We start from the raw sequence: 14,706 nt of genomic DNA on the forward strand, positions 1-14,706 counted from the left end.
TGTGTTCCCCATTTCACATAAAGTTAAGAATTATTTTGAATGATGGTTAAATTCTTTTTTTTTTTTTTTGAGACAGAGTCTCACTTTGTTGCCTAGGCTAGAGTGAGTGCCATGGCCTCAGCCTAGCTCACAGCAACCTCAAACTCCTGGCTCAAGCAATCCTTCTGCCTCAGCCTCCCGAGTAGCTGGGACTACAGGCATGCGCCACCATGCCCGGCTAATTTTTTTCTATATATATTAGTTGGCCAATTAATTTCTTTCTATTTATAGTAGAGACGGGGTCTCGCTCTTGCTCAGGCTAGTTTCGAACTCCTGACCTCGAGCAATCCTCCCGCCTCGGCCTCCCAGAGAGCTAGGATTACAGGCGTGAGCCACCGCGCCCGGCCTAAATTCTTTTATATAATGTGTTTCTCACGTTGCCTAAAAGATCCAAAGAAAAATACTTATATAATATTGAAATGAGATTGGGCTATAATGACTATTATAAGAAAATAAATAATACCATTTTTAAAAGAAAAATAAATGTGTTCATACAATAGTATTACATGGAATGTACACTTTAGCACTGCAACTTGCATGTCTTCTCTTTGCATTTTTAGAACATTCCCAAGCTTTGGACACTTACAAGTAGATAACAGTGACTGTAGTAATCAAGATGTTTTGTTTTATTCTTTCTTACAGTCATGTTGGCATTTCTACATGCTCAGAGTTGAAGTTATCAATTTAGTAGAATCAGTTTGAAAGATACTTAGTTTACAACCTTAAGTGAAAATACTTCTTGTAAAAGAAAAATATCATTTATTGATCATTAGGTTAAATGAATCAGCTATTGATTACATAACAAAAGAGTAGACTAAATTGTTTCTGCCTCAGATGCTCACTTTTTCTAACCAAGGCAATAAGTTCCTTTGTGATGTAACAATAGGATGTATACATGTTTTTGAAACTTACATTTTCCGGACTCTTAGTATTAGAGCTTTTTTGAGGGTTATTACCATGACTTGCTCTTAATGAAATTTAAAATGTCATTTGTAGCATTTCCTCCATCATGTAAGCACTTAGTATAGTTCTTTTATTCATTTATTCGGCATTCATTGAGCTTTTTATCTATTTATATTTATTATATCTCTTAGTCATTGTGAAGCAAATGTTTTGGAGAAAATCTTTCTTCTGTACAAAGTTTTTAGTTTTCTTTGGGGGACAGCAAGATAGGGACATTTATATTTTTTCTCAAAAAGTATTACTCATGTAGTTGAAGTTAAAAGTAAAATTACATGGAAAAGTCTAATGCTTATATCTTAGTTCTGGTCACCTTAAGGAAAACCTTTCAGAATTAAGTGCTTTTATTTTTATGTGTCAGAATATAGGATTGGAAATCCAATTTAGCTTGTTTATAAATAAGATGGGCAGAGTCACCAGTTGTTCATATGTCTTTTATTGCATGTCATCTCAGTTTCTTTGTGGAAGTAGGACAGCTCTAAGTCACTGAATTTCATTTCATATTTTGTAAAATGCTTCTATTTGGTGGGTTAATTTTTAAATGAAAATATCAAGTATTTTTATGGTACATTATTACTAATAGATGAATGGAATCTATATCTTTAGAGTACATGGTTGGTATGTTAGGGATGAAATTATTAATCCCTCTACAACCTCACATATCTTAGCATCTGTCATCATTAATTTCCGTATGCTTTGAGAATGCAGATATTTTTATTCTCATGAGCAAAACCTAATGTCAAAAGTATTTGTGCTGTTTTTTAAAATGACCTTCAGATGGCAGGCATGGTGTGTTAGTACCAAGCATTAGAATGTATAATTGTTACTTGATTGTATTTTCATGTACAGTATTGGTATTAGTGACCTAGATAGGTAGTTTCTTGGTTGTAAATATCTTGCCAAGCTGATTAAAAAATTTCAGGCTATGTGGTATACTATTTATAGCATCAAAATAATAATTTCTTTTATTATGATAATGCCTTTGTTCCTGTTCTTTGTCTCACTGTAAGTAATCACTGATGCATTCTCATAGCTTACCTCTGTTTTCTTGCCATATGTTAGCCATACACCATATTAAACTAAAATCATATATATATATTTTTTGAGACAGAGTCTCACTCTGTTGCCTGAACTAGAGGGTCATGGCATCAGCCTACCTCACAGCAACCTCAAACTCCTGGGCTCAAGCAATCCTCCTGCCTCAGCCTCCCAAGTAGCTGGGACTACAGGCATGCGCCACCATGCCTGGCTAATTTTTTCTATATATTTTAGTTGGCCAATTAATTTTATTTCTATTTTTAGGAGAGACGAGGTCTCGCTCTTGCTTAGGGTGGTTTCGAACTCCTGACCTTGAGCAATCCCCCTGCCTCGGTCTCCCAGAGTGCTAGGATTACAGGTGTAAGCCATAGCGCCTAGCCTTAAAATCATATTTTTTATAACTAAAACAGACTCGCAATCATACTCTCTAATTTGTAAATGAGGAGACTGAGGCTAAGGTTATTGAAGTGTAAGTCCTAAGCTGTATCAAATGTTTAGCAGCAGAAGCTACTAAAGACTTCAGTTTCTTGACTGCTAGCTTTTTCTGTTTCCTTGGAATTTTCACTCTATAACAGATTTGAGGATTGCTTAGTCTTCAAATAAGATAAGATCACCATTACACATTGATATAATCTATCTGTTTTAGAAACTATTTATTCACATATTTCATATCTCTGCTAATTTATAATTTTTAATAATAATAATACACTTAAAGTTCTTTTTATTTAACCCAAATTCTTGGTCCTTGATCTTAACCATTTCTTCTCTTGTTTTGTTAGCTTATGAAAGTGATAAACTGAATAGCTGTAGGTTTCTTTCTGTAGATTAAGTGATATGGATTTCTTTAGGTCTTACCTTTGAAACCTTTAAGTGTTTTTAAGTATGCCTGCCCTTTTTAAAAAATTTCTTTCTAAATTGTGAGCCTGAAAATGTAAACTGTATCTTCCATCCTGAATAGATTCAAATTCAGTAGGCATTTTTGATCACTTATGTGTTCATTATACAAATATTATAACATGTTGTATGTAATTTAACTTTTACAACAATTCTGTGAGGCAAGTAGTCTGATTTCCATTTTAAAGATGATGAAACGAAGACTCAGGGATGTTAATAACTTCCTCAGGGTCATAAAATTAAAAGGAAGGAACAGGATTTTAATCCAAATGTAGGGTTTTTTTCCTACTCTTACACCATTTTTTAATATGATTTGTACCTGGTTGGCTTATCTAAAATCCACAAGCATATCCCAAATGTCAAAGAATTGCAGAAATGCACTGAAACTGACAATCTAGTTTCTTCGCATGACTTCAGTGCACAAGGACCTATATAGTGCGTGCCTCTCTCTTTCTCTCCCCCCTTATTTTTATGTATATTTATTTATATATAAATCATATAGATTGACATATATATATGCCTTTAAGTGGAACCTTAAAATCTAGAGCCTCTGAGGCAGATAGTCTGGGCCTGCCAGGTGCAATCCCAGTCCAACAGACTATAGTCCTAGTGATAGTAAATACATTAAAACAGCTGATATGGCATGGGCCCAAAGCAATGAGAGCAGATACTTGTCATACAAATCTGATTTAGCCATCTTGGTATGTCTTCGCTGAGTATTAACTATGGATAGAGAACTCTCTCAGATCTTTGATGATCTGTAATGCCCTATTGGAGCCCTCAACTCCCTTCTTCATACTAATTATTTAGAATAAATTACCTTAACTAATATAGGTGTGGTGTGCCTCAGATATTTCCTCCTTTATCTTTTTATTCTTTTCCCTTAGTAAACGAACGAAAGTGTCTGCTGCATAGAACAGACAGGCCGGCTGCTGTGGACGGAGAAACACTCTTTCCAATTTGGGTCACAATGCCCATCCAGATAAAAGTCTTTTTCAGTCTCTTTTCTCTTCTAAAAATCATGCTTTTTCCTCTACTTCTCAAGAAACATAATGTATTTAGTTTGAAATTAATGAAATTTATAATAATAAAAATCCTAGGAATTTCAGGAATATGTCATGGTAGATATAGGAAGAAAACTTTATTGTCTTTCAGTGTTGAAAATTCAATAATTTCTAGAAGATCAAAATTAGATAAACTCTGACACTAATTATTTTGAGCTCCACTATATAGAACAAAAAGTTTAGCATCAGTGCTTTTGAGTCCTAAAAAGCATTCTATCTTCTATTGTTTTGTTCTTAAGCAAATAAGTAAGCATCAGCTTTTAAGTGTTAATTTTAAAGTGGCAAAATTAAACCTAGTTGCTGTGGGAATTTATTCTAACATGTACCCTAATGAAAATCGTGTTTTGATCTTTCCCTTCTGTAAGTATAATTTTGTTGGTATAAGAATAGTTGTTGCTTATTAAAACACTTAGGATTTTATCATCCCATTGTCAGCTTTAGAGTGGTTGATGTTAATGGTTTCTATTGACGTTATAGTGTATTAACTACCTTTGTATTTTAACGAGAATTCATTAATACTTAGTAGTTTGTTTTTTCTGAAGATTAAGTATTTTATAAATATTTACAGTAATCTGAGGCTCTTTTATGTCATGATAAGTGAAGTAAACAGTTGGTTTCAGGGGAATGCTTCTGTGCCTCAAGATATCTACTGTACTTCGATGTGCCTATGCTTGAAATTCTACCATAAGATATGCATTCCTTGGTATTAAATATCTCCTCTCCATTCAGTCCCTTTAGAAAACGCTGTTACTACAGGAGTGAGAGTAAATATTAACATTTATGGAGTATATTTGTATGAACAAAAGGTACAGGGAGATTGCTGACACTCTTATTAAACCTTACAGTGCTCCTGTGAAATGTGAGTGTTGTCACATCTCGTATTGAGTGAGCTGCTGCTCACAGAGCAGCCTGTGTAAGGTTCTGTATTTAGGGTAGGGCAGGCTGAGACCTAACTCAGATCTCTTTTCTCTCTTTTTACTGAACAACATACATTTAAAGAGATAATCGTAGATAGCATCATTTCTTTTTCAAATAATCCAGTGATAATAGAGACTTCAAAAGATGTGGGTAAAGACTGTTCTGCTCAGAAAGAATAGCAGATATATCTAAAATTTATCCTTCTTTCCGTCTCTATTGTTACCAAGCTAGCTCAATCGTTATTTCTTGTTTGCTCTGATGTTTGTTCTCTATAAACTATTATGGCCTTGTAAGCTGCCAGAATGATGTAAAATATAAATTGAGTTTGTTGCTCTCGTGGCTAAAACTCTTGAATAGATTCCCACTATATTTAGAGCTAAACCTAAGCTACTTACAAAGGCCCGTGAGGGCCCAAGTCTGGGCCTTGCCTGTCTCTTGTGCATTAAGTCATGACAGCCTCCTCACTCCTGGGCTCTGGTCGTACCAGCTTCTGGGCAGTGCCTAAAAGGGCTTAAATTCTTTCCTGCAACAGGATTTGAATGTTAATCAACTTGTGATTCTGTTCACACTGTGCTGTTGCTGTGTCTGGTGCCTTCTCAGTTCTCAGGACTCAGTTTAGATAATATCTCCTCAGAAAGGCTTTTCCTGATCACTCTAATATGAAGTAGGTCCTTCCTTATGTCTTCATAGTACAAAACTGTTATTTTATTCATGTATTTGTTTACGTTTTAAAAGTATTTGTTTTCCTCACTAGATACAGATTCTAAGAAGTGAGAGATCTTCTTTATACTTTCTGTGTTGCATCTCTAGTGCTTCCTACAACATTTGGCAATATGTGGGTGTTCAGTAAATACCTGGTGAATGAATGAGTGAAAGAAGAACAAATTCCTGTCATAGACATTTGATCCTATATACACTGGAATATTTTTCTCTCGTTCTTCATCCTTAGCCTTATCAAGAATTGTTGATTTTTATCATGTTTGGATAGTAGTAATTACTTGGAATAATAATTATTAAGATTAAAAATTAGCAGCAAATTAAAAATTTAGGCAGATATATATAATGAAGAGTGTTTTTGTTTTGTTCCTTTACAAAGTTATTAAACTTCTGAAATACTCTGTTCATTCACTTTATACAGTCTGTTTGGAAATTGGACGATTAAGGCTATGTTTTTACATATAAAATTTAAAGTTGTTTCTCATATCTGAAGAAAATATAAGATATTCACTAGTTTTACAGTTTTACTCTGTGAATTTAACACACTTTTAGATGATTTGTAAATTGTGTGTTAAAGTTTTAGTTTTATAAATGAAAATCTGTATAAAAGAGCAGACTTTTTGCTGGCACAAGGATGTTTTTAAGAAGTCGAAAGAAATCAGTTAACCAATATACTCTGTAGATGTCAGTTATATCCAGTTGATTAATGGTACCATTGAGTCAACTATATCCTTATTTATTTTCTGCCTGCTGGAACTGTCCATTTCTGATAGGGAGATGTTAAAATCTCTAACTATAATATATTAGTAGATTCATCTATTTTTTTCCTTGCAATTTTATCAGTATTTACCTCACAGTATTTTTATTTTATGTTTTTAGGCATATACATATTAAGAATTGTGATGTCTTCTTGGAGAATTGACCCATTTATCATTATTTAATGCCTCTCTTTATCTGTCATAACTCTCTTTGCTCTGAAATCTACTCTCTCTGAAATACATATAGCTACTTTGGTTTTTAAAAATTAGTATTAGTGTGATTTATCTTTCTCTAGCCCTTTAATCTATATGTACCTTATATTTCAAGTGGATTTCTTTTAGACAATATGTAATTGGGTTTTATTTTTTGATTCACTCTGATAATTGCAGTCTTTATATTGTGTATTAGACCATTGATGTTTAAAGTGATTATTGATATAGTTAGATTAGCATCTACCATATTTGTTACTATTTCTATTTGTTGCCCTTGTTTTATGTCCCCTTTTTTTGTCTTCCACACTTTTTCTGCTTTTTGTGGTTCCTCCATCCTACCTCCATATTTGTTGTGGTACAATTGACAAACAAAAATTACATATATTTAAGGTATAGAATGTGATATTTTGATGTATGTATGCATCATCAAATAATTACTGCAGTCAAGCTAATTAGCATATTCATCACCTCACCTTTTTTGCATGTCTTGAGAACACTTAAAAATCTCTTTTTATGTTTTTAGTTAAGCATTTTATGTGACTTCATTTTCTTCCCTTTCTTAGCATATCAATTACGCTTTTTGAAAACCTTTTTTGGTGGTTGCCCTAGAATTTGCAGTATATATTTATAACTAATCCAAGTTCACTTTCAAATAAGTATAGAGCTTCATGGATTGTTTGTGAAAGCATCTTGTAATGAAAGTATTCCCAATTCCTCTCTACCATCCTGTGTGTCACTGCGGTAGTTCATTTCACACCTAGAAAACATACGTAAGTGTATATGTACAGACACACTCCCACCTACCCATACACATATACATAAGTGCACGTAATTGAATATATTCCTGCTGCTATTATTTTGAACAAAAGGTTATCTGTTAGATCAGTATAAGAAAAGTAAAGTATAAGTATAAGAAAAGTAAAATTTTCATTTTACCTTCACTTACTCATTCTCTGATATTCTTCCTTCCTTTAGGTAGATATGGATTTCTGATCTATATCATTTTCTTTTTCTCTGAAAAACTTTTAAATTTCTTGCAAGGCATGGCTCCTGGCACAAATTCCATCCATTTTTTGTTTGGAAAAAATCTATTTATATTTCCTTTTTGAAGGATAATTTTGCAGAGTACAGAATTCTAGGTTGGTGGCTTTTTTCTGTCAGCACTTTAAAAATGTACTCCTCTCTCTTCTTGCTTCCATGGTTTCTGAGGATAAGTTGGATGTAATTTCTATCTGTGTTCCTCTATACGTAAGGTGTTTTTTTCCCTCTGGCTTCTTTCAAAACATTTTTTTTAAATCTTGGATTTCCCAAAATTTGAATATAATATGGCTCAGTGTAATTTTTTGGCATTTATCCTGCTTTGTGTTCTCTGAGCTTCCAGGATCTGTGGTTTGGTGTCTGACATTCATTGGAGAAATTCTCAGTCATTATTTCTTTAAATATTGCTTCTGGTCCTTTCTCTTTTTCTTCTCGTCTGATATTCTCAAATATATATGTATTATACCTTTTGCAGTTTTTCCACAGTTTCTTGGTGCTCTGTTTTCCCTACCCTGTACCTCTTCCACCCCCAGTCTTTTCTCTTTTTGCTTTTCAGTTTTGGAAATTTCTATTATGAGATCTTCAAGCTCGGAGATTCTTTCCTCTGTCCAGTTAAATCATGAGTCCATCAAAGGCGTTCTTCGTTTCTGTTTTGACTGCTAGCATTTCTTTTTCTTTTTTTTTTTTTTTTGAGACAGAGTCTCACTTTGTTGTCTAGGCTAGAGTGAGTGCCGTGGCGTCAGCCTAGCTCACAGCAACCTCAAACTCCTGGGCTCAAGCAATCCTGCTGTCTTAGCCTCCCGAGTAGCTGGGACTACAGGCATGCGCCACCATGCCCGGCTAATTTTTTCTATATATATTAGTTGGCCAATTAATTTCTTTCTATTTATAGTAGAGACAGGGTCTCGCTCTTGCTCAGGCTGGTTTCAAACTCCTGACCTTGAGCAATCCGCCCACCTCGGCCTCCCAGAGTGCTAGGATTACAGGTGTGATCTTTTTGATTCTTTGTTAGAATTTCAAATTCTCTGCTTACATCTTTTCTTGCACATTGTCTACTTTTTCAGTTCAAGCTTTTAGTATATTAATCATAGTTCTTTCAATACATGGTCTGTTAATTCCAACATTCCTGCCATATCTAATTCCTGTTCTGATGCATGTACAGTCTCTTCAAACTGTGCTTTTTAAATTTTAGTTTACCTTGTAATTTTTTGTTGGAAGGTAGACATAAGGTACTAGGTGAAGTAATGTGGTACTAAGGTATAGAAGGAGGGAAAGTCTGTAGTCCTGTGATTCGGTCTCAGTCTTGCGAGCCTGTGCCTCTGGCTGCGAACTTCACAAATGCTTCTCAGCTCTTTATCCTCCACCCCCAACCTCTGGGTAGAACAAGGTGACTAGAGTGGGCTGAAGTTTGATATCCCCTTCTTCCTTGAAGAAGCTAGAGTTGGGTTTTCTTCTGACCCCAGGTAGTTTGGGATCTGATAAAACCCCAGAAGGTTAGGCTGTGGTAAGACAGTTTTTCTTGAGGGCAGGCCTTCTTAAGAACATGATGCTCTGGTGTGTTTCAAAAGTCCTTTTCCTCCTCTGCCTGCTGGAAGCATAGGGGATTTTTTCCTGATGTTCACTGTAAGTACCTAGTAGGGCACCTGGAGGTAAAACTCACGAAAGTGTGTAGGTTCTCCCATGACTGGGTTCCCTTAGAGTTTTTAACTCTTAGATTTGTCATCTCTGAGCCTCTAGAAATTTATCAGTTATAGTTTAAGTTTTCCTACCCCAAGACTAGTTCCCACAGAGGTTTCTGCCCTGGCTAAGTTGTGATTCCCAGTATTCACTTGTCTGTCTCTGGTTTATGGGGTAGTGGCTTCTCCTGTAACCTCAATTCTGCAATGAATATAAGAAGATTTGTTGATTTTTCAGTTTGCTCAGCATTTTACTTTTTAAGATACAGTGATGATGGCTGGGTGTGGTGGCTCACGCCTGTAATCCTAGCACTGTGGGAGGCCGAGGTGGGAGGATCACTCAAGGTCAGGAGTTCGAAACCAGCCTAGCTAAAGCGAGACCCTGTCTCTACTAAAAATAGAAAGAAATTAATTGGCCAACTAAAAATATATAGAAAAAATTAGCCGGGCTTAGTGGTGCATGCCTGTAGTCCCAGGTTCTCGGGAGGCTGAGGCAGAAGGATTGCTTGTGCCCAGGAGTCTGAGGTTGCTGTGAGCTAGGTTGATGCCATGGCATTCTAACCCAAGCAACAGAGTAAGACTCTGACTAAAAAAAAAAAAAAAAAAGATAGAATAATGACTTCTAAACTCTTTACATACCTGACCAGTGACCAGAAGTTCAGTGATTACTTTGTAACCTGACAGACATATTCACTTCTGAAATGTAACTCTATCAACACTGTATTTTTATATGGCTTCTCATTTTCAGATGGTACTTGCTAACACAAAATCAAATGAATTAAAAGTTGAACTAGCAGAACAAACACAAAGCACAAAACAATATATTGTAATATCCTTTTTATTTATTATTTTTTATTTCAGCATATTACAGGGGTATAACTGACAAATGTTTAGGTTTCATATGTTATGTTTGCCCCAACCAAGTCAGTGTGCAAGTGTGTCCATCCCTGAGACGGTGCATGCCACTCCCATTAGGTATGAATATACTCAGCCCCTGTTCCCCCCTCCCACTTGCCCAACACTTAATGAATGTTACTACTATATGTGCACATATGTGTTGATCAGTTAATACCAGTTTGATGGTGAGTACATGTGGCACGTGTGTTTTTCCATTCTTGTGATACTTTACTTAGTAGAATGGGCTCCAGCTCTATCCACAATAATACAAGAGGTGCTAGATCACCATTGTTTTTGTGTGGCTGAGTAGAACTCCATGGTATACGTATACCACATTTTATTAATCCATTCATGAATTGATGGGCACTTGGGTTGTTTTCACATCTTTGCAATTGTGAATTGAACTGCTATAAACATTCTAGTGCAGGTGTCTTTTTTTTAAATTTCAGCATATTATGGGGGTACAAATATTTAAGTTACATATATTGCCCTTGCCCTCCCTCCCAGTCAGAGCTTCAAACATGTCCATCCCCCAGATGGTGTGCATCGTACTCATTATGTATGTATATACCCATCCCTCCCTCTTCCCATGTGCCTGACACCCAATGAATGTTATTCCTATATGTACACTTGGGTGTTGATCAGTTAAAACCAATTCGATGATGAATACATATGTTGCTTATTTTTCCATTCTTGGGATACTTCACTTAACTAGATTGGGTTCCAGCTCTATCCAGGATAATACAAAAGGTGCTATATCACCATTGTTTCTTGGAGCTGGTATATATAGACTACATTTTATTAATCCACTCATGTATTGATGGGCACTTGGGTTGTTTCCACATCCTTGCAATTGTGAATTGTGCTTCTATAAACATTCAAGTGCAGATGTCTTTCTTATAGAATGTCTTTTGTTCCTTTGGGTAGATGCCCAGTAATGGGATTGCTGGATCAAATGGAAGATCTACTTGTATCTCTTTGAGGTATCTCCATATTGCTTTCCACAGAGTTCGCACTAGTTTGCAGTCTCACCAGCAGTGTATTGAGTGTTCCTATCTCTCAGGATCCACACCAACATTTATTATTTTGGGACTTTTTTATAAAGGCCTAGTCTCACTGGGGATAAGTGGTATCTCATTGCAGTTTTGATTTGCATTTCTCTGATGATTAATGATGTTGAGCATTTTTTCATATTTGTTGGTCTGTTTGCTCTCGTGATAGTTGGCTGTGCAGAAGCTTTTTAATTTGATCAGGTCCCATTTATTTATTTTTGTTGTTGCTGTGATTTCCTTTGGGGTCTTCTTTATAAATTCTTTGTCTAGGCCAATGTCTGCAAGAGTTTACCAAAATATTCTTCTAGAATTCTTATGGTTTCATGCCTTAAGTTTAAGTCTGTTATCCACCGTGAGTTGATTTCTGTGAGAGGTGAGAGGTGCGGATCCTGTTCAGTCTTCTACGTGTGGCTATCCAGTTTCCCAGAACTATTTGTTGACTAAGGATTTTTTTCCACAGCGTATGTTTTTGTCTGCTTTGTCAAAGAGTAGATGGCTATATGAGGATGGTTTTATATCTGGGTTCCCAGTTCTATTCCATTAGTCTGTGGTTCTGTCTTGTGCCATAACCATGCTGTTTTAGTTACTATAACCTTGTAGTATAGCTTAAAATCTGGTAAAATGTTGCCTCCCAATTTGTTCTTTTTGCTTAAGATTGCTTTTGCTATACTAGGTCTTTGCTTCTATATGAAGCATAGAATTATTTTTTCTAGGTCTGTAAAAATGATGTTGGTATTTTAATAGAGATTGCATCAAATCTGTGGATCACTTTGGGTAGTATAGACATTTTAACAGTGTTGATTCTGACGACCCATGAGCATAGTATGATTTTCCACCTGTTTACATCGTCTGCTATTTCCTTTCTCAGTGTTTCATAGTTCTTCCTGTAAAGGTCTTTTACCTCCTTAGTTAAATATATTCCTAGGTATTTTATTTTATTTTATTTTTTTGTTGCTATTGTGCAGGGTTTGGTTGCTTCTCAGTTTGACTATTGTTAGTGTACAGGAATACTACCAATTCCTGTACGTTGATTTTATAACCTGAGACTTTGCTGAATTTATCAATTCCAGTAGTCTCATGGTAGAATCTTTGGAGTTTTCTAGATATAAGATCATATCATCAGCAAAGAGCGATAGTTTGACTTCTCTGCCCCTATTCGGATGCCCTTGATTTCCTTCTCTTGTCTGATTACTCTGGCTAGGACCTCTATCACTTTGTTGAATAGAAGTGGTGATAGAGGGCAAACTTGTCTGATTCCAGCTCTAAGCAGGAATGCTTTCAATTTTCACCATTCACTGTGAGGTTGGGCTGAGGGTTTGTCATACATGTCTTTTATCACTTTCAGGTAAGTACCATTTGTGCTGTTTTGTTAAGCATTCTTATCATAAAAGGATGCTGAATTTTGTTGAATGCTTTTTCTGAATCTATTCAGAGTATCATATGGTTTTTGTTTTTACTTCCATTTTTGTTGTGAATTACATTTATACATTTGCGTATGTTGGACCATCCTTGCATCTCTGGGATGAAGCCCACTTGGTTGTGATGGATTATTTTTTTGATAAGCACTTGAATTCAGTTTGCTAGGATTTTGTTGAGATATTTTGCATCTATATTCATAAGGGATATTGGTCTGTAGTTTTCTTTTTTGTTGCATCCTTTCCTCGTTTGAGTATCAGGGTGATGTTGGCTTCATAAAAAATGTTGGGGAGAATTCCTTCCTTCTTAATATTGTGGAATAATTGCTACAGGATAAGCACCATTTCTTCTTTTCAGGTCTGGTAAAATTCTGGTGTGAAACCCTCTGGTCCGGAACTTTGTTTTTAAGGAAAGTTTTTTATTGCTACTTCAATTTCAGTACATGGTACTGGTTTGTTCAGGAATTCTGTTTCTTCCTGATTGAGCCTAGTGAGGCTATGTGTTTCTAAGAATTTGTCCTTTTTTTCCATATTTTCAAGTTTATGTGCACAGAGGTTTTTATAGTATTCATAGATGATATTTTGTATTTATGTGGCATCAGTTGTAATTTCTCCTATTTCATTCATGATTGAGCTTATTGAAGTCCTTTCTTTTCTGTTTTTTGTTACTCTAGTAGGAGGCATGTCAATTTTATTTTTTCAAAGAACCAACTTTTTTGTTTTGTTAATCTGCCATATAGTTTTTTATTATTGATTTCATTTTGTTTGCTCTGATCTTTTGTTATTTCTTTTCTTCTGCTGGGTTAAGGGTTGCTTTGCTCATCCTTTTCCAGTTCTTTGAGATGATTCATCACACTGTTGATTTGTGATCTTTCTAGATGTAGGCATTTATGGATATATATTTTCCTCTCAGGATTGCTTTAGCTGTGTCCCATAGATTTTGATAATTTGTATCTCCTTTATCATTTAGTTCAGAGAATCTTTTGATTTACATCTTAATTTACTCCTTAACCCAATAATTGTTCAGCAGAAGGTTGTTTAGTTTTCATCATGTTGTGTAGAGATAAGAGTTTCTATTGGAGTTGATTTCTAATTTTTTTTTCTTTTTATTATTTTTTTCTTTTTTATTTTGACTAAATGGGTCTGTGGAATGATTTCTAATTTTATTCCACTGTGGTCTGAGAAGATGCATGGTGTTGTTTTCATATTTTTTAATTTGTTGAGACTTACTTTGTGGCTTAGGATGTGGTCAGTCTTAGAGAATGTCCCATGAGCTGATGAGAAAAACGTATGGGTTTTGGTTAGAATATTCTGTAAATATCAGTCAGATCCATTTGTTCTAGAGTTCTGTTTAAGTCCATCATTTCTTTGTTTATTATCTGTTTCAAGGATCTGTCCTGTTCTGTCAGAGGGGTGTTAAAGTCTTTGGCTATTATAGTGCTGCTTTTTATCATTTTGTTTAGATAAAGTAGGATTTGCTTTATGAGTGTGGGTGCACTTGAGTTAGGTGCATAAATATTTAGAATTGTTATGTTTTCTTGTTATATTGTACCCTTCACCATTATCTAGTGACCATCTTTGTCTTTCATTACTTTTATTGACTTGAAGTCTAAGTTATCTGATATCAGAACTGCTATGCCAACTTTCTTTTGGCTTCCAACGGTATGGAATACCGTTTTCCATTTCTTCACCTTGAATCTGAATGCATCCTTACAGGTTAGGTGCGTTTCCTGAAGATAGCAGATACCTGGCTTTTGTATATGTATCCACTCGGCCATCATGTGTTTCTTTAGTGGGCATTTCAAGCCATTCATGTTTATTGAAAGAATTGTTAAAAGGGACAGATTTCTGTTCATCTTATTGAGTTGATCTTTTTTGCTTTGTTTTCTCTCTTGAGCCATTGTGGTATCTGGCCTATGACCATTAACTTTTCGATGATTTTACACTGGTTAGTGTCTGTTGTGCTTATCTGTATGTAACACTGTTCTGAGTACTTCCTGGAAGGCAGGTCTTGTCTTGATGAATTC

The 14,706-nt window shown here is 35.3% G+C and overlaps 1 protein-coding gene across 23 annotated transcripts in view; it reads left to right on the top strand.

Moving 5' to 3' along the window:
• The window catches only part of ARHGAP32 (Rho GTPase activating protein 32), a 319,968-nt gene that overhangs the window by 202,479 nt on the left and 102,783 nt on the right, over positions 1–14,706 (top strand). The gene's annotated exons all lie outside the window — the stretch shown is intronic.

Source organism: Microcebus murinus, chromosome 4 (assembly GCF_040939455.1).
Source record: "Microcebus murinus isolate Inina chromosome 4, M.murinus_Inina_mat1.0, whole genome shotgun sequence".
Taxonomy (NCBI): Eukaryota; Metazoa; Chordata; class Mammalia; order Primates; family Cheirogaleidae; genus Microcebus; species Microcebus murinus.